We start from the raw sequence: 21,871 nt of genomic DNA, 5'->3' as shown, positions 1-21,871 counted from the left end.
CAATTAACACTAATATTTATAAGTAAGTAAGGATTATCCCAAATGTATTCATGGTTATATACAAAATTATTAATGGTAGTTAATGAAAAATGAGGTATATTCAAATATATATATATATATATATATGAATGAGATCTATTAATCTCATTTTGAAGGTAAAAATTCCACCGCATATGAATTGGATAATAATCCTATAAATAATACATATATATATATATAGTTATAATTAATCATTATAAAAAATAAATTTGGAGATTAAATTTTCAACTTTTTCTCAATCAGAGCCGCAATAGAACGCCAAAAACTGTTGAATATCTAAATATTTTTGTGTAATAAAAAAATGAACACATGTTGGTTTCGGGGGTAACTCATCTTTTCTGTTCTCCAGTAACAAGAAAAATGGCAGTGAGGGGTCAACATCCCCACTGACGCATTTCACTTCTTTCTCAACGATGTTTTATTTATTTTTCTATTAGTGTGAATTACGAGGTAAAGATTTATATTGAGAATAAATTATATTTTGTTTATTAAAAGTTGAGTAAATTAATTTTTATATTAAATTTAAAGATAAAATTATTTTTTATTAAAATTTATATTTACTTTTACTGTTAAAAATTAGCATGATTGACATGACAAGTCATGTGTACCATATAGAAACTAAGTTTTAACAATATAAATAAATAAAATTTTTAATAAGAGGTTAGTTTACTTTTTGATCTAATGTGTATGGACTAATTTGTCGATTTATTAAGTAGAGATGGCAAAATACAATATAACTCCTAATATAAGAGCCTTTGTGTTACTTTTACCGAATTTAGATGTTAGGTAAACACATTTGATTTTAGTTAAAGTTGGAATCTAATCATATAAAAATTTAAATTAAGATGATTTTTTATTATCAATTTTTTTTACAAAACTTGAATTTAAAGATGTGTTTGACTTGTCGAATTTTAGATTAAGTTTTGTAATAAGATTTTTTTTGATTTATTTAACTAGAATGTAAGATTATTTAAAAGCAAATTTTATTAAATTATCCTTGTTATAGGATTTTTATTTTTATAAATTATAAAAATTTTCATAAAACTATAATAAGTTATGAAATTTATTTTATTACACCTAACATATTGAAAGTCTTAATATCAACTTTCAAATTTTATGTTGTATTTAATACAGTTTGAGGTTCCTAACAAATTTAAGAACTTTAAATTTGTTAATGTTTGTGGCAATTTGAATTTTGTATAGTCATGTAAGTTATTATAGTGTTGTTTGTAAATTGTATAAGATAAAAAAATGAACTTTATTTCCAAAAGTAAAACCACAAACTAGTAATTAAAATTACTCAAATAATTTCATAAAATTAATCAAATAAATTCAAGTGCATGGATTAGTCCAACATCAAAATTCAAAATTTATTAAAAATCATTTACCCAAAACATTTAACAATCAATGCAACAACTACATAATATGAAGATAAATGATATTTTCATCTAAAATTTGAGATTTCACCCGAAATCAGATTATAAGGAGATGATGAGATGTAAGATTTGAGAAATGTAAAATAAGTCAATTATCATAATCTCATCTTAAAATGTATAAGATTGGAGGAACTAAAGGTGTTGCTAAGAATTGACCCAACATGCGTTTCATCCCTTTTAACTCCTACCTATTTCTTTTCGGTTTTCAGTGTTTCCAAGTGGTAGCTGGTAAGTATAAAAAAGATTGGTCTTAAAACATAATAATACAGGCCCAATATATACCTGATGCCTATGTATACGAATGAGGCCCATTGCCCAACTGTCCAGTTCCATTGCATGACCTACAGCTATTTCTCATTTACTGCAACAGGTTGGATGCAATGTTAAAACAATTGCACGATATTACAGATCAGCCGACACTTCGATATAAGGGTTCAGGTTTTTGGTTATGGAAAAGTGATAAATTCAACAGTTTACTGCTGAAATTGGTGACAATGAAATCCATTTTAGGGTTAAGTACTGATATCCCACTTTAGTTGTGATTTTACATTCACGCAGTTCTAGCTTTCAAACCCATTTTCTACAAAACTTTTTGAGAAATTTTAAAGCCTAGCTTCAATTCAGTTTAGCTGCTCCTTTCCCGGATTTTGTTCTGAAAAAAGCATTAAAAACAATAAAGAGATGAAAAGGAAAAGGAGGATATGGAGATTGGAGACCCACAAAATATAATTCAAGTAGGAATGAGTCCTTGTACCGTGAATTGTGGAAGTACCCGAAAAAGTATTTTCCCTCTGTTCAGTCTGCAGTTGCCCAACGGAACCTTTTTAAGTAAAAAAAAAAAAAAAAAGCTGAACCTCTGATGAGATCTCTTGGCCTCCATCAGACACCAACAAAACTGATCCACCCCTTGTTTGTCTCTTATTGTTTCTTACTCATACAGCTGCCTGATGTCTCTCTTGTCTATGCAATCAAACATCCCCATAATGCATTAAAAGGTCAGTGCTTGTGCTTCCATCTCAGTGCTAGTGCTTCCATCATTCACTTTCTTCCCCCCCCCCCCCTTTTATTTTCCCTCTTACACCCTGTTTTATTGGTTAGAGGAAATGATTTCTTTGAAAATATTATGTTCATGGTTTCTATTTTAGCATTTGTTTGTTATTGATGGGTTCTCCTGCAAATTTAGAAAGATGCCTTTGTTTATTCGCTATTTCATTCGGAGAAATTCCCCATGGCAGTTGCCTTGAACAGTTTGGGGTGTGATTTGTGATTTGTTTCCTTGTTTCACATGTGTATATTGAAATGATGTCAATTATATTTATTAGTAATAGTCAGAAACTGAGAAGCTGTTATTCACTGACAATGACCATGGCTTGCATCAAGCTTGTCCTATGCTTGTTTATTTCAGTGTACTTCTGTAGTTTTGTCCACTATCATGACGAAAACAACATAACCTTGAGTGGCATGAGAGGGGATATTGAAATGTATACATTCATATGTGCTTTTCTATACAAATGCCAACATCAATCATTGTTTTGGTACTCCTCTCACAGCTCATTTTATCTGGACATACCTGTTTATGTTTTTAGTTGTTTGCCCATATACATGGAATTTTGTTTAATTACAGATGATTATAAGAAATGAAGTGTGTCTGAATTGAAGGTGTGTTCCGGAATTAAACAAAATTCCATGTATATGGCCAAACAACAAAAAACATAAAAAGGTATGTCCTGATAAAATGAGCTGTGAGAGGAGTACCAATGAGGGGTATTGGAAATGAAGGACTTGTACTTTTGTTTTGAATTCCCCACTTAAAACGGTTTCCGTCCATTTCTAAATCTAATTTGAGTTTCGACATCCAACACCTGTTCATTGCAAAATGGAGATCTTATTTGAGGTTTAGGTATCAATGCACTCTCTTTTAGTAAATTTGTTGGCCAATTTTCTATTGAGATATGGGAAGTGTTTATGTATAACATATGTTTGATCCAACATAAATGTTTTAATCAGTTTTAGTTGGAATTAGAAGTCTGTCTAAACTTTTTTCTGGTAGTTATTCAATCATTTGGAGCACTTTATAGATGAGAAAGAAGAAAGGCTATGTTTTGGAAGTTTGAAGTTGTGCCCCGAGGAATGTGTTCATTTATCATAATCCATTCCTATTGAACATTGTGCAAGTGCATCTTTGTTATTTTTGTGTGCTTTCAGAGATCATGGAAAATACATGAATGACTGCTAGGAGGCATGGATAGTTTCAAGCCTTAAACGGATTGGGGGATTGGGCTTCCATTTTAGCTTGTTAAGTGTACTTCTTACCATTTACCAATGACTTACTGGAGTTTACTGTTGGTTGTTCATGGTTTAGGGTGTCTGAATTCTGTAGTGGAAAAGGTTTGTAGGAGGTCAGTAGATGTTATTATGAAGAACTAAACTCAGTTTCAACCCATTGTGCTTTGATTGTCAGTATCTCTATGCATGTATTCTCAATAAGTATGTTTCAGAAATTACAGAAAATTTTATCGGTCCATTTGTTATGGAGTTCAAATAGCATTTGTGGTTTTGAAGGTTGAATTCATTTTTGTCCCATTGGGACATTAACTTTTTTGGATGATAATGTCCATTAACTTGGAATTAAGGAAGATGATGCTCTTTTCTATTTGATATTTTTTATCAAAGGATGTATGGCGGTATTCAATAGAAGAGAGAGGTAGTCTTTATCATGATGACCTCTAGAGAAGAGGATTTTGGAGTTGAAGCATGTTGAAGATTTGGATTGCTAGATTTCTACCTTTATAATGATGGAAAAACCAACTTCTAGATTTGAGGTCAGATATTTTAGAGTTAGGCAATAGAAAGGCATTGAAGCGGATGAGTTTAGATTCCTTGTGAGCGTATGGGATTGATTACAGGAGATGGCTGAAGAGTTTTGTTTTTCTTTACTCTCATTTGAAAGTTTCAACAAAGCTTGCTTTTCAAGGATTCGTATACTCCTATGAACGAGAATGTAGGATCACAATCCACGGGTGGATCAGGATTTTGTAATGTCTGAATTAAGTTAAATGTTGGGGGGGCATAAGCTCCTCTTAGCTACTAGGAGTAACTAACCTTCATGGATGTGAACTTTCTTTGAGCAGTTAGTTTCTTATGTACATGATTCTGAAGCATAATATCCAATTCGTAGTATCTTGTTCATTTTTGCTACCAAACTGTCCAAGAAATCAAATCCTATTCTTTCGTTGCCTTATGGTGAGCTTGGATGTTCCAGGGTCAACTGCCTTCTGTAATTACAAATTAGCAGTAGTGAACTAGCTATCTACACTCATGTTATAATTCACTGTAACCTCTAACACCAGTCAAGCGGATGAAATGGTGGATAACGGAAACTTCTAGGATCATTTAAGTTAATTGCAGCATCAAACCCCTTAATGCTGATTAGATTTATGTACAATCCCCTCATTAGCTCTGAGTCTCGGCTTATGTGGAGAGATGGACCTTTGTTTCCATGTCATATGCTTCTTTCAGCATGGAGATACAGTTGAAATCGACAGTTCCCTAATCCAGTTTAATTTCTTCTTTATAACAGATAACTTGTTTACTTTTGGTCTTTTTTTTTCTGCCTCAATGTCTAAATTACTCATTTAAGAGTGATTATCTTCTAATCGCACACAGTTATGGCTTGTTTATTGCAGTATAAACAAATATAAGAGCATATAAACAAGTGATATATAGTGATGAGTGCATATACAGGTAATGGATGTGTTATTTTGTAGGCATGTTTCGTTTCGAGTTCAATATAGAGCTCTAAAGGTCACTGCATCTTCATTGTTTCTTGTTTTCTGGGGCTTAAATGCAACTTTTTGTGAGTGTTTTCTCTCTGAGCTTTAAAACTTTAAAGATCCTCAATAACTTTGTACTAGTTATTGGAAGCGGATGAAAGACGCAGTCAGCTAATAGAATGTTTGATGCATAGGATGATTGATACCTATGTAGGATGCCATTTATCCTATGTTTGGTGCATACTGGATATTTATGCATGCGTTTGTATTTGATGCTCGCATAGTGTACATTTATATATACTATCAGTGAATCAGATGATAATAGCAATTTGATTTTAAAAAAAAATTAATCAATTGGTAAAATTTAATCCTACTCTTAATCCTTTCACTCACTCACCAAACATATGAGATAAAATGACATTATTTAATCTAATTTCATACTATCCAAGTCATGATTCTGTATGTTGAACGCACCCTAAATATATTATCATTGCGCAAATATTGATGGCTTTGAAATGGTATATAATTGAGCCTAATGATAACAAATGCAGCCATGGAGGGCTTGAGCGAACCGGTATATTTGTTGTGTTTTTGGACTTTTTTGAGGATATAAATCATCCCTTTTTCGACCAAATCCATAACCACACCTACACTTAAGTTTCTTTTTTTTTTTTTTTAGAGAATCGAACAAACCATGCAAAAACCTAACTGCACTGCAATGCTAAACCAGATGTGTGTTGTTTTCTCTCATGATCAAGATTTTTTTAATTTTTATTAAAAAAATGTCAAGAAAAATATATTATGATTATAAATTAACGGCAGATAATTGTGTCACAATCGTAGCTGAGACTGTCGTGCGTTTAATTCATTATTCCGTAGTAATTTATGTTCATTAACTACTCATCATGGCTCAAGCTATCTCCTTGAAGCAACTTAACTGTACGGGCACAAATTCAGTATAATTATTGATCTCCGTGAAGGCAGCAGCTTGCTCAGCTTGTTAACCTAAGCAAGCCAACCATTCTTAGTGACGGACAGACCTCATGTCTTTCTTCCCCGTAAATGTTGGTACACACAAATTGCAAGCAAAGCAGCTGCCCTGGTAGGTTGACCTTGGGGACTTAACAATCCAATAGATGAAGCCTTAGCCGTTGTGTTTAGGGTTGGAGTCCATTATAAGTTGCGAGGGTGTTGGGCTGTCGGCACAAACAAGCCACCCACCCAACGCTGCAAACAACAAATTAAAGAGCGTTTCTCACGGCACTATCTACCCACTCTTGGCACTATCTACCATCTACCCCAGCTTGCATTTGCATTTGCATATGCTTTCCGCTCCTCCTCAAAAGGAGACCCTCTTCTTTGGCCTCTTTTGGCTCCATTAGCTAAGCTTTCTTTTGCTTTTATCCCCATTTACACATTATTATATACTCTTAATTAGTCCTATTATAATCTTTTCTTGTTTTGACTTTTAGTTGTCCTTTGTTCAATTAGAATATTGGGAAACGATTCCTGTTCCATTCATTAAAGTCTTCTTGGAAGAAAAAAAAGAAAAAACTCAATCTAATAAAGCTTTCAAGGGGTTCACATGTAAAAGTACAGATAACCATGAGAAACAAAATCCTGCTTATAGACTTAAACAACATGGTAATTGGGTCATGAAATTTGGGTTAAATATATTGCAAGTTGGGATTATAAGTTGGTAAATTAGGGTTAAGTATCAGAAGAGAAAGTACAAAATTTTGCACTATGCCCATGGTGGGGGCACCAGATCTGAAATGTGGAGATGCAAAACTGGTGTCACGTGGGAGCATGGATATAATAAGCCCCGAAGCCCCAAAACCCCACATGGGAACGCATTGAACTTTGAGCCTCCTCTATAACACGTGCTCATGAGTCTCACAAACTACAATACTAGGCCTAGCTGCCTACTCCGTGGTCCATCCATGGCAATGCCAATGGCTGATCTGAACTGAACTTGCTCTATGTGATCTCACTGATTTTCTCTTTTTTCTTTTTGAAGAAAACACAGCTTACCTTAAACGTGAACTGAATTTAATAAATTTCTATGTTCATTTTTGGATAAACACAAACTTAAGCTATATGTCATGATCATTGTGCAAAGCTGACCTAAAAGTAAGGGAAATATAGTTTAAACAAATGCATGAACATATCCTGCATTCTAGGGAAAACACCCATTGAAAGCAAAAAACCTTGCTTTGATACATAAAAAGCTGCAGCATCTATCTATGAAGATATAAAACAATATGAACATCATGTGAAGGCCAAATGCAACTGGTTCATGCCATGCACTCATTTCTCTATTCTAACCCCCTTAACTGCAACATCATTTGTGTCGTGTCTCTTATACTTAGGACCCTAAATAAAAATTATGAGCCGACAGACCGTTTATATGTTTATCCCAGGAACGTTTATCGATACAAAGCAAAAGGTTTCTTAAAATTATATTAGGTTTTCCCAGATTATAATATTGCTTGAACTGTTTTTCTTTTTCCTTTTATTAAATAACTTATTTGTATCATTCTTATCTAATTATATGTTTTATTTAGCATGAAGAATGTGCTTTAGCTGTGGCAATGGATGAGGAGACAATATTTGATTACTGCATATACAATGGTTGATAAATATAAGTTATTAACTTAACAATCCCGAAGAATATAAAATAATAAAAAAATTGCCTTGATTTCTTGACCATATTTTTAAAAAACAATCCTTAATCATACCAGTGTAATTTCATTGTAGTTGTACCTACAGGTAACCAATGTTTCAGTAGTAAAGCAAAGTTGAGAAAATAGAGAGAGCCCTCCCTCCTCGTCCCGGTCCAATCAAAATGATAATAAAACGACAACTAAGTCTTAATCATCCATGTGGTTCCCTCATGATCATGGTGTTGTACCCATGATATATTTTTATTTATTAATATTTTTTTAACTTTTCCTTTATGATTATTAATGTTGTAAACACAATGGAATCTGTGTATGCGTCAATGGGTTTTGTTTATGCAAATAGGTTTTTATCGTCTTTTTTCTAAGTGTAGGGTCTTTTTGAAAGCTACAAAGGAATATTAAAAACAAATTATATAATCATTGATTGAATAATGCATCTACATATGATGTTTTACAAGTTGGCTTTAGTGAAGCATTTTTCAAAATGATGTTGATGAGTTTTCAAGCCTTCCAAAAGCAATTAGCACAGCTAATATGATTCACTATGGAATTGTTTGCTGAGACAGATTAAAAAAGCTTTAATTAGTACTACTTTTTTTTTTATTTAAATTTACATGATCTTCGCTGGCCCTGCAATCTTGGTATCAAATGACCATTTCACTGTATGATGATAAAAAAGACAGTAGCATATCATGCATGCATGGTAACCTATTCTTGGAGGAAGAGTTTATTTGAGAGTCATATGATGTCTGAGAATAAATTTGAGTTGGGAAATGAAATTCTAGTACTAATGAAATATCTGAGATTTGAGTTAAGGTTTTTAGGTGCTTTAAGTTCAATCAAAACCATCAAAACTTAAGGATTTTAACTAATTAAAGTTTCTTACTTTTTTTCTTCTGGGTCCTGATAAAGTACGTGCAAATTAAAGCAGATATGGTAAGAGTTCATAGTCATGGTTGTTAACAACGTATTCACTTCATCCTTGAATCTCTTCCACAATTGCTTGCTGGTTAAGCATTTAAAACATAAACATTTAAAAAAAAAAAAAAGAAGGAAGTATCCTAGTTTGATGAAATATCAAAGCAACCTTAATACATAGTGGTGTTGGTGGTCAGTTGTAACACCCTCTATCTATAATATAAACAAATGGAACCCACGAATTGGTATCAAAGGCTCTTCCTATGAAAGAATGCCAAGTACTTTTCAATATTATTTAATAGCAGGTTTGGTGAAATTATGAAAACCCAAGTTTAGCGATAACAATAAAGCGGGCAGACTATGTGAGTATGGTTGAATTCACTATCCCTCTATAATTAGTGTATTTTGTTACATTACCCGTTCTATTTCACTTCAATTAAAAATTTATTAGTTATTTCTAATATTTTTAATCCTTTTATAAGTACATAATTATTTAATCATAATTTTTATAAAAAATATTTTAACATAAAAATATGTAGATTTTTTCTATAACACATTATTACAAATCTACCCTGATAATAGTTATATACATACAAAGGTAAAATGTTAATGTTATATAATGGGACAAGGCAACAAGTAATTACGGTAGCTGTTCTATACTTAATGTTAAAAAAAAAAAAAACCTACTCATTTGGTTTTTAAAAAAATTCACTCCATTCGAAGTAGAATTGTCCAAGGGCCAAGTAGTTCGCCTAATCCACTCCATTCGAAGTAGAATTGTCCAAGGGCCAAGTAGTCCGCCCAACCTGATAAACTTGACCTGACTTAGACCGAGTTGAAACAAGAATTTTTATAGCTCAGGTTGACTTGAATTCAATTTAAATAATAAAAATATTTTTAAACATAAATTTAATTATAAAATATCAATTTTAAAAATATATTTTAAATAGTAAAATAAATTGTTTGAAGAGGCTGAACCAATCCAAAAATGAGGCTAAGCATAAAACTTTGTAAAATCGTACCTCGTCCCAATTCATGGATATCTGTAATTCAGAATCAACCAAATCAGATTTTACCAGAAACTATCCTAATAGATGCAAATAAGCATATGAAACATGAGAGAAAAATAATTAAACAATAAAAAAAAAAGTAAAATGAAAAATTATAAGTTAGTAATGCAAAAGATAATAATATCACACAGAACCAGAAGTAGTGAGTAAAATTTGTGCCAAATATTTTAATTATATAATGTTGGTGTGACACTTTTCGTAATTATTAAAATAACATGTGGCATATTTAATGGCGCAGAATGAAAATAAATTTCATAATGAACAACTTAGTATTTTACAATATCTAGTGAAGATTTACTGAGATCCAAAATTAAAATTCAATTTGCTCATTTATTATAATCACAAGCATCACATCCTTCATTTTCTGTCTCATAAAACCACTTTTTTGGAAACCTATGGCAAATATATATATATATATATATATAGTTTAATATTTGACCCAATAATTAAAAATCTTTTGTTTCAAAAATTAAAAAAATCAAATGAGGCTGTTCCCTTGTATGCCATAATATTTCTGGGTGAATTATTAAACTAACGTATTCATTTGATTAACTTAAAATAAGAAAAAGAATGTTACTTTGTAGTAGAAAAGCACCAATAGCTCTGCACATTTTCTTTTTATTATTCTGCTTTCTTTTCTTTTTTTTTTGTTTACAAAACTTAAGGAACAATTTGTTTATCCTATGATGATTGGACAGGATGGTTTTTTTTCATAAATCCCAATATTTTATGATAAAAAAAATCAAAAATCAAAGAAAGTAGCTTTAAATTAATCTTTGAAACTCCACGACCGAAAACCCTGAGGACCGTTAAGGATTGTTATTTGTTAATGATAATTAAGATGAAGGACCACGAAGTTTTAGCAAATTTTTGGTAGATCATTAGATTATTAAATTAATCAAGTTGATTTAAAAAAAAAAAAACCTAGTGGGACCACGGATTTAAGCAGGGATTAGGGGAGTTAATTTACTTGGTTCATATCCGAAGATGGGGTTGAATGGGTTGATGTGGATGTTTTCATTGAGATTATCAAAAAGATTGTTAATTTAGAGAAACGACAAATTAGCACATGAAATTAGACTCCATGGTAGCACTTTGAAGACGGCCTGCTACTGATCTCAATTATTTGAGGTGATCAATCTGGCACATTCATAAATAGCTTATGCTTGACCTTTATATTCACGTTAATGTTTAAATTGGAAAGAACCAAAGATTGTTAAATTACCATTAATATCCAACTCCTATTCTTTGACCTATTAATACAAAGCCATATGAGAAATTTTTTTCTTTTCTTGATTTGGATTGGATGCCTTCATTTAACCAACAAGGGAGAGCTTGAGGTTTGATGGATGTAGTAATTGACCAAATTGGATTGAATGTTAAACAAGTGTATGTGTTTGGAGAGGTAGCTGGGAATTCAAACCAAGTTGCATGGAATGCAAAAACATGTCTACAAGAGCTTGTAGAATTGATCCTTTATATAAATACAATGGAAAAGCAGCTGACGCCAACTTTCACGGGCAGCCCGTGAAAATGGGACGAAGGCGGTTTTTTTCTTTTCTAATATTTTGGGCACATTGTTTTTGAGAAAAGCCAAAAGAGATTGACCCGATCCGTCCTTGAAAGAAAGATGCACCAACTCTGCTTTCCATTATGCCCCCATCACCTCTCTCTTAGGGTTTTAGTATTTTGTGAAAGGGATGTACAGGGGGTAGAGATATGTAGTAGAAAGGGTGAAGGTGGTGGGTGGAGGACAGGTAAAATTGCTGCAGTGGATGTTAGCTTTGGTTTACCCCCGGAATCCAAGGGGGTGAATGAAAGAAATTTTGTTTTGGCAGAGAGAGAGAGAGAGAGAGAGCAATTCCCGATGAAAATGACAGTTGCCTCGTGGCCGACAGCTATACGGTGGCCTTCCCTTACGTTTTGACTTGAGACACCGCACGTGATATCCCTTCCTTGTCTTACACTTTGCAACTTGTTCTTTCACTCCCAGTTTCTGCTGCCTGCTGCAACCAGCTAGCAGCTAACCTCTCCATTTTAGCTATCTTCACTGCCATCTCCCTTCTCTATTCTCTCACTCATTCCTCAATCACTCTTTACTCCCTCCATCAAATCACATCAAATCTTCTCATCCATCATCCATCATTGCATCATTTATTAAACAAGTCCATGTACCCTCTCTTTATGTTATTACTATCCTACATCATCGTTATATAAATATATAAATAACCTCAACAACTACACTCACCCTCAGCATTTAATCCTAATCCAACCCTGAAACCCCAGCCATTTAAATTAACAATAAACAGTTTCAAATTATTGCATGCGTATGTTCTTTCTTCTTCACTGAGTAGAGTGAAGGGGTATATATGCTTTCTTTTCTCCAGTTCACAACCTCGTATGATCACTCACTGTTTTCTATTACAGCATCTCATAGATTTCGTAACATGATAATTGAAGCTTCTTCTTGTCCGAAGGGAATTGTGTGGCTTTCCTGTCATGCAGAATTATTAAACTTTTCCATTTCAAAATCAAGTACAATGAGTCTTGGACTTTCTTAACCACACATATCTTACGACTTGTGGGAAAGCTCCATTAGCCTTGGTTTCAAGTCAAACAAAGATTTTATATTTCTAGAAAAGAAATAAGAAAAACCCGTCCGCAAATTCAATAACTTTTTGAATTGATTTATGGTCAATATTGGTGTCCTTACATTCTCATCATCACTGCATATCTAACTTTAATTTAATATGTAATTATATACATCAATTTTAATTTAATATATAATTATATATATAAAATTTAATTGTGATTTAAATGTATATTTAAAGTTTTAATTTTCATTTAATCATACATATTAAAAAATAAATATATAAATTTATTTTTATATTAGATAAATATAATTATTTATGCATATAATATATAAACATAAAATGATGTTATATCAACAATTGTATTAAGAATTTACAAGAATTAGATTTAATCAAAATTTTATATATAAAATTATACAAAATCAAAGTTTATGTATATAATTGCACATTAAACTATAATTCATTTATAATTTTGAGATTTATCCTGTAAAAAGATTAAATATAATTCTTATTAAACCAATATATGATGACAAAGTAAAGTGGTAGAATGAAAGAAGCTTTGATTCTCTTGATTAAATTAAAAAAACCATTTTAATGAGTTTTAGATATTAGTAATTTGATTTAAAGCTTCTAATCTTTTGGATAAAATTAGTTTTACCCTCTTTAAAAATAATTGTTTAATTTAAAATTCTTTTAAAATAAATCTGGATGTATATTATTTTTAAAAATTTATTTATGACGAGATGGGCATAACGTACGGATATATATATATATATATATATATAAAAGTACTCGTCCTCCCAACTTGTTTATAACACACGCAACTCTTTCCGGATTTTAGATAAAAATAAAACAAAAAATTGTACCCAAAAAAGGAAAAAAAAAAACAAAAATTGAACATGGACAAAAACAAATAATTAAATTCAATGTTATGCAATATTAAAATGTAGTAATGAAATGCCTATTTACATTGTTTTGTGAATCATGATTGGTTATTTTTATATATTGCTAAAGTCTAATTCTGATGATCAACAAATCACACCAACACTGGTTATTGTGTCAAATATCCACATTGCTAAATTTCAACGCCACCAAATTAAGTATAACCCTCGTGCTTTGGATATCATAACTTTTTCTTTTCTTTCATTTTAGAAGCTTAAAATTTGAATATGCACGAACCCCTTTTTTACTTTCCCTTCCCAATTTCTTATGCTTTCTACTTAATTGCCAATCACTTCATTGCCTCGTTTGTTTAAGTTAAGTGATATGAGATTTAGAATTTCATCCCTGTGTTTATAAATTCCTTCCACCATTGTCTTTGCTTTGCTTACTTGTATAATAATAATAATAATAATAATAATAATAATAATAATAATAACAACAATAATAACTTCTTGAGTTTTATATTTTAAAAATTTTAGTAGCAACATTTGTAACTTTTATGTTAAAATTATTATAGAGGCTCTTGTACTAAAAATTAGATTGCATTTTATCGTCTCTATTTAAAAAATAGGTAAATTAGTCATTGTACATTAGATCAGTGAGTAAATTTATATTTTTTGTAAAATAATTCATCCAATTTTACTATTAAAAACTAGTGTGCTTGACGGAATAACTAGATAGTAACACATGATGTGCCACTTTCACCTTTGCTAGCATACATGGACTGGTTTTTAACATTAAATAGATGAATTTTTTAATAAAATGACCAATTTGCTCTTTGATCTAATGTGCAGAGACTAATTTGCCCTTTTTTTTTAATAGAGGGGGCAAAATTCGATTCAGTTCCTAGTACAAGGACCTCTATGGTACTTTTACAATAACTTTATATATTATATATATTAAAAAGTTGCAAGTGCAATTATAATTACAATACAAATAATACACATTTGAATAACTAAAATACATTTAGACATATATCAAAATAAATTTGAATTAAAAATCACACATGATTTACATGGAGTAAGACCTGAAACCTACAATCTCAAAATTATTGATCCAACATCTTATTAACTAATATTTACATATTTAGGATGCTTAACCATGAAACTTAAGTTGTGCCTCCCTATAGGAACACTGAACTCATATTTACGATGTTTTGTGAGGAGACCCTACATCTTAGCACCCTTCGCATTTCCTGTTTTGTTGTCGTGGACTTACATTCACCGATCGCTACTAGCTCATCATAATCCCTCAAATGCTCAAGGATTTTCTCCTTTTTTGTTCTCAATTATCGGAGGTCTCTTGGGATAAACTATGGCCAGCTTATTAGACATTGCTACTGCTCTAGTATTGATGTCAAAAGACCTACCTCCACATTTTTGCAATGAAGGTCTACTAGTTTTTTCTCCTCTCCTCCCAAGTGTGACCATTTTTCAATTAAGATTATGAAAACAACGAAGAAAAGATAATTTTGAAACGGAAAAACTAGACAAGATGCTCATTTAAGACAACTGTTGTTAAAATCTGATGCTGCTTCACCTTTACTGTAGGATGCACCTTTGAGCAAACTTTAGAGCATGTTTCACGGAAAGCCATTTTGTAACCCCCCCCCCCCAATGCTTGAATGAAGGGGGGCTATTATTATATCCCTCCACCAAGTGTACAAGTGTCAGCACCAAATGTATCATTAACCCCACACTGACTTACTCTTAAATAGCATCCGATAGACCTCGCATTCACAATATCCCTGAATGTGACCACTCACTTTACCTTAAAGGAGTCATCCACCTAGGCTTAACTGTGAATACTATCCTAATGTGATCACACTTCCAAGATGATAGTGAGCCTATTTAGGCAAAACTACCTTGTATTAGTAGAATCCCATGATATATGATTATGATTATCCATTACGTATTTAATGGGGCTGAATAAATATCCTGATATGTCATACTCGCAGACAAGGGGACCTTTTAGCACCCTAGAGTTATTTTGAACACTTAGCTTTTGATCAATCTGTCCTCTTGTTAATATTCCGACTCTTAATTTTTTTAAGTAAATCGACCTCCATTACATCACCTTAATCTCCTTGCTCTGTCTTATCTACCTCCTTTATTGTGTCTTATATTGATGATTTTCTATATTGTTTTATTAAAAAAGAAAAGAAACAGTTTCGTTGGTAAGCAATTCCAATGGGAATGTAGAATATAATAGAATGTAAGCGTAAAAAATAATGTTAATTGACTTATATGTTTTTCCTAATAATTGATAAAGGTTATTTTGGTTGTGTGGTGTGGAAAACCAAATCCTACAATTAATAAACTTGTTCTACTACAACTTTGTTAAAGCATAAAATATAGAGAGAAAAGCAATGGAAAAAGATACACCAAATTTAACTCTCCATGTCGTACGTGTTTATATACCAATTGTCAATCCACAAATTTATTTAATTATATTGTATTTGCATCATTGAACACATGGATCACGGTGTACACCTCAGATTTAAATAAACTTTGTTTTTTTTTTTTTTGTGTTTTATAATTTCAAATAACAAAATCAAGAGAAGAGATAAATTGTAGGGAGACATCTCCCATATATTTTAATTATTTAAAAAGGTTATGATCATTAAGTTAGAATTTAATATGTTATCAATATCACACAAACTACACGATTACAATTTGCTTTCCTACTGATGATTGAGTCTTTCAAGGTGTAATGGACTCCTGTTTTTATGCTTAAGAGGTATAGAAATTAAGCCCTTCATTTTTTTTTATTTAAAATCTTCATCCAATCATTAAAATATAAATATTTTTGTGAAAATTTAACATATTGATTAAATTATCCTCATATAACATATCATATGATTTACAAAAAATAAATATGATACGTTATTTTTAAAAAAATACAACCAACAATATAATGATTAAATTAAACAAATAAAAGAATAAAAATTAAATCTCAAATTTAAAAATACAAAATATTAGTTTGGATATTTGAAGGTGGATAAGTGTTTTAACCAATAATAATATCCCTTAGAAAAGACCTAATCTTGCTTAGTCAGAGCACCAAGCGAAAGGCGTCAAGGCAATTGGTTAGGCTTTCATTTTCAAGGCACCTCACTTTTGTACCTGAGCTAATGTAAAACAAATTTGCCGCTGCAAATATTTCCCATTGTTTTTCTTTTCACAAATTTAAATTAATATTTTTGGGGTCGAACTCTAGTTACACGTCCACTGCTATGTCTCATTTATGTTGTTTTCTCCTTTTGCTTTTAATTTATAAAATTATGCATTTGTTTAATGCTTTTATATTTATATCACATTAATTTTAAATAAGGATGATTTTGAAGATAACTGATAAACTTCTTCAATTATATTCATGTGTTATTTTTTTAATTAATGACGTAACATTAATTTTTTCTTGCGTGACACATCGATAAAAAAACTTCAGTTAAGTAGAAATTATTGTTGATATCTTAATTTGCATTTCAAACTTCAAAACACGTAATTGAATTCTTAAAAGTATTAATTTCATACCAATTAAGTTATTTTATTGATATGAATTTTTGGTTAGCTGTTGAATGCTAACTAAAATTTGAGGTGTGGTATATTGAAAACAACTTAGATGTGACAATTTTATTAACATTATATATTTATTTAACACGTCAAATCTAAATTATTTATGTAATAAGTATACATATTTTTACAGTTTTATTTATGTATTTTAGATATGCTGCATGTCAAATTCATATTAATATTTAATGTCTAATTTGACAATGAAATTGTCAAAAAAATAATAATTAATATAATATTTATTTTTGAAAATTTAATAAAAATATTATCAAATTTAGAGATTAATTTAAAATTTAGATAATATCTACGATTTATCAATAAAAATATATTTTAAAGGGACGTTTTGTTAAAATTACCTTTGATAATAGGATTATTGAAATGTAACATTACTTAGCATATTTTCGGTATGTTACATTACCTTATTTGGATTATTTGATTAGAATCAATAACGCCACTTCCATAAATTAGTTCAACCTTTAAATTATATTACTTTTTTTAGTTAGGTACTAAATTTTTTTTTGGCTGAACTAAGCACTTAAATTGTATTTTCACAATCATTAAGCTCAACTGCGGGTTAAAAAAACCGCAAATAAAAAATCAGCACATATGCAATATATATATATATATATGCATATTCCTTTAATCTAATTTGAAAATTTTTAAAAATAAAATAAGTAATTTTAATTAAAATTCAACACAAAAAAAAAAAAAATTACATTCTCAAAGTTGTACCCATTGTCGACCCTTACCCTCTTCCTATGAAAAAAAAAAAACCCTTTCTTATTCGAAATTTTGAACCAAAAATCTTTGTGGAAGTGGTGATTGTTGATTCCGCCTTTTCTTTCTTTGAATCAAAATTTTGTATGGGAAAATCCTTTTATTATTGAATCTTTTTGGGGAAGCAACCCGAATCGATTTGGGTATTTGAAACCTTAAACCCTCATATTAAGAGCTTAAACCAGAAAACCCTACATTGAATCCTAACCCCCAAATACAAAATCAAGTTATTCTTTAGTTTCGTAACATTTTGATTGACAAAATCATTTCATTTTTGCTTGATTTTGTTTTAAACTTTTCATATGCATTGCAATCTAGCTATTTGGGAAAGTGACTAGCTTTGCTAATACATTCTCTGGTGTTTAATATAATAGATTTTTTATATTTCAATGGTGATTTTTAAAATTTCCATTAGGGAGAGGGGTGAAGATGAAAGGAAGAATATGAAGATGGAGGGGGAGAGAAAAATTATAATATTAAATACTAAATATTAATTTAATATTAAATTTAAAATTTTATTATAATTAAAAAATGCTATATCTGGTTTAAGGGGTTTTTTCAGATGGATATAACGATAGAAACTCATAATAATTATGGAATTATAATTTAGATATCTGGTTGGATCATAACTAATTAAAATATATATATAGTTCGAGAGACGCTTAAATGCTTATTCAATTAATCCTATTATTTTATTGAATTGTTATTAGGTTTTTAATTACATTATCCAATCTTTTATGAGATGAGAATTGGGAGAATTATTTGAATAATTAGTGGGTATAGTTTTTTTAAATGTAATTAAACTCTACAAGGTAAATACGTGTATAAAATTAGAATCTTTTCAGTATAGACATTGTAATTACTACAACATTTATTTTTATGAATCTGTAATTTTAAATAAAACTGTAATTTCACATTATTCCTATAAGACAAATACATTTATGAAATTAAAAATTTAAATTTTATTTGTAATAATAAAACTTTTAAGAAAATGAAATTAAAATTTCTTAATAATTACAAGACAACATAATTATGGGAAAGTAATTACTTAAAATGTGGTTGATGGAAATTCTATTTATGGTAATCACTATTTTTTTTATGGTGCTCAAACACATCTTAATTAATTAGTTATTCATGCACTTAACATTAAATTTTTATTTATTAGAAAATGTTTAAATTTTTATTATTTTTAAAAAATCATTAAATGATTTTTTTTAAAATGATTATTAAAATGTTTGTGTTCCACATTGCTAGGATGACTTAGGATGCCAACTTCACAATTTCTTCATGTAAAACTCCTCCTAGAAACCCCTATAAGAATCCTACGTGCAAACTCCTTACAAAAACCCCTCAGCCTTAGTAATTGGATTCACTCATTAATTATCACACTAGACTTCAACAACCATGTCCCATCCAATGCAACTTGTGACACATCATGTGCCACTCTACTTAGGCCTATGGCACTAAACCACAAGGCCACTTATTCTTGACCCACCAATAGCAACCTAACACGTAACACCTCAAGACAGGAGACAAGAGATATGAATGAAGCTTAGGGCATGAAATTAAAGACAATCATTCCATACTTTCTCTCATTCTCTTCTTCTCTCTTTCTTTCTCTCTAACCTCCTGTCTCATACTTTGGCCACCCAGCTAGATGACTCTCTACCTTGTCCTAAACAAGGTGAATCATCCTTCTCCACCACCTACTCTTCCACCTACTCTTCCGTATATGAATAGTTTGATTTTTAATTTAATGATATAAATTAAAGAATATAATATTTTAAATTATTTCTACTTAAAATCCAATAATTTAAATATATTGTTTTTAAAATAAAAAATTTATTATTAAAAAAAATTATTCCATATAGCTCGATGTGCTAAAGTAGAGTTTTAATTACAGTTATGTTATTTCTTATTAAAATGTTTGATTTTTTTTAACAATCTCATTATAGATTCTGGTCATATTTGCTTTTTTTGACACAATGTCTAGAACTACCCATAGCCCCTCCCCAACCAATAAATAAGAGGATAATGCGCTTCAGTGCACTCAAACACACATCCTTCTACATTGGCAACAATGCTCATACCAATCAAGTTAAGACTCAATCGGTAAAATGTTTTATTTTTAATTTGAAAAAATAAAATTTTAAAAATGTCATGGCGAGAGATCTCACTCCAACGATAGATACATAATCTTAAATTATTTATTTTTGGTATACACAAGTACCTAAAAGTTTTCTTTCACTTAGTTTCTCTCACTTAGTTGCACCTTCATATATTATAAAATGTTTCTAGTTTTTGTTAACAATCATAATATTAATTAACAAAGGGTCAATTACAAGAGTAACAAAAAAATCGAAACAATTACAAAGTAAAATAACAATAAAGTACCAAACCATAATTCACATTTAAAAAATGTAGCAATATACTAAGGGATAAAGCTTCAAAACAATGACTCAAACCAAGTGAAAGCAAGTCCATTCATAAAACCGATTCACCATTGTCGAACATAAGCAAATGTTCACACAAGAGCACCATTGCCAAATAAGTCTGAAGACTTAACCAATAGGAGAAGCCATAAACGAAAGAATGTCCTTTAATCACTTGCACCAAAAGATGATAGTGTGATGGTTCGAGCGGAAACCAAGCCTAAAAAATTGAGTTAACAACACTCTCACTTGAACTAGAAAAAGGCCGCAAACCTCCCTAGCTTGCTAAGGAGTATAACCATAAACTTGCAAAAAAAAAAAAAAAGAAAAAACAAAAACAAAAACAAAAGGAAAAACAAAAGGAAAAGAAAAGAAAAGCAACAATGTCGAAGGCACCACATCACAAGTTGGAGCCCCTAACATCCAACTGCAATCCAACTGCCATAGACCAAGCCTCTTGTGCTGGAAGAGGGGTATTCCAAAAAAGGTAGAAAGAGAACAAGACAAAAGCCACTGTATAAAATCGTCGTTGGTGGGGAAGGTAGCCAATGAGGCTTCTACGAAGCCTCTCTCTCAAGGGTCTCTAATCAAATACCCAATCGGCCTTGTCAAATGAGATTCGGAATGGGTGAATAGTGATATCCCTTACAAAAATGACGAGAGTGGAAAATGTTATTTTTTATTGAAAGGAAAATAGATAATGACGATCAAGTGGACGACAGTTGGGCAATTGGCTCCACCATCGATGAAGAATGAAAGAGAAGGCTATGACAAATATAAGATTCCTGAGGTAGTTCCGAAATATATGTATCAAAGTAAATGTTTTTCCGTTTGGAGATCGCTTAAGAAGGTTTGGTCTTTGTTACACCAAAGTCTATTATGGTCTGTTGGTGATGGGAACCTTGTGAAATTTTGGACTAATAATTGGATAGCGGATGTGAGTCCTCTTATTAATTTTTTTCGGTTTCCATCGCTCATTAATGCTTCTATCACCTTAAGTGAGGTTGTATCTACGGATGGAAATTGGACTTGGGGTTATTTACGTTGTTTTTTGAATAGTGATACTCTCTCTTATATTGCGAGAATCCCATCTCTGAATCCCCTGATTGGCTAGGATGTACTTATCTCTAGATGGTCTCCTAGTGGTGATTATACAGTCAAATTTGTTTATAGTACTCTTTGGATGGCTATCAACGGGTTCGTCATTTTCTTTAGCTTTTCCTTAAGGAACGTCTAATGGCTAATATAGGACATTGTAAAAGAGGAATTTCGACGGTCCCTTCTTGTGTGATTTGTGGGGGATTTGAGGAATATTGCATTCACATTTTAAGAGACTATTGCCAAGCTTAGGAGGTTTGGAAATGATTATTCCCTCTAGCCTTTTAGCTCAATTTTTTTTATTCTCTACAAGATTGGATATCGTCGAACTTGAGGAACGCTTTTGGCTTAGAGTATCAAGATGTGATTTGACAATCTTTCTTTGATATTGTTTGTTGGAAGCTTTGGAAACAAAAGAATCTTATGGTTCTCCAAGAAGTTTCTTTTGATTTTGCCAATGTAATATAGTCTTCGCGGTGTTGGATGAGATATATTAAGTTGAGGCTTGGCAGGTCTAGTGGAACTACTAGTAATTGAAGTAG

Source organism: Gossypium arboreum, chromosome 8 (assembly GCF_025698485.1).
Source record: "Gossypium arboreum isolate Shixiya-1 chromosome 8, ASM2569848v2, whole genome shotgun sequence".
NCBI lineage: Eukaryota > Viridiplantae > Streptophyta > Magnoliopsida > Malvales > Malvaceae > Gossypium > Gossypium arboreum.
The sequence above is the reverse complement of the archived record's forward strand: the minus strand, read 5'-3'. Positions refer to the sequence as shown.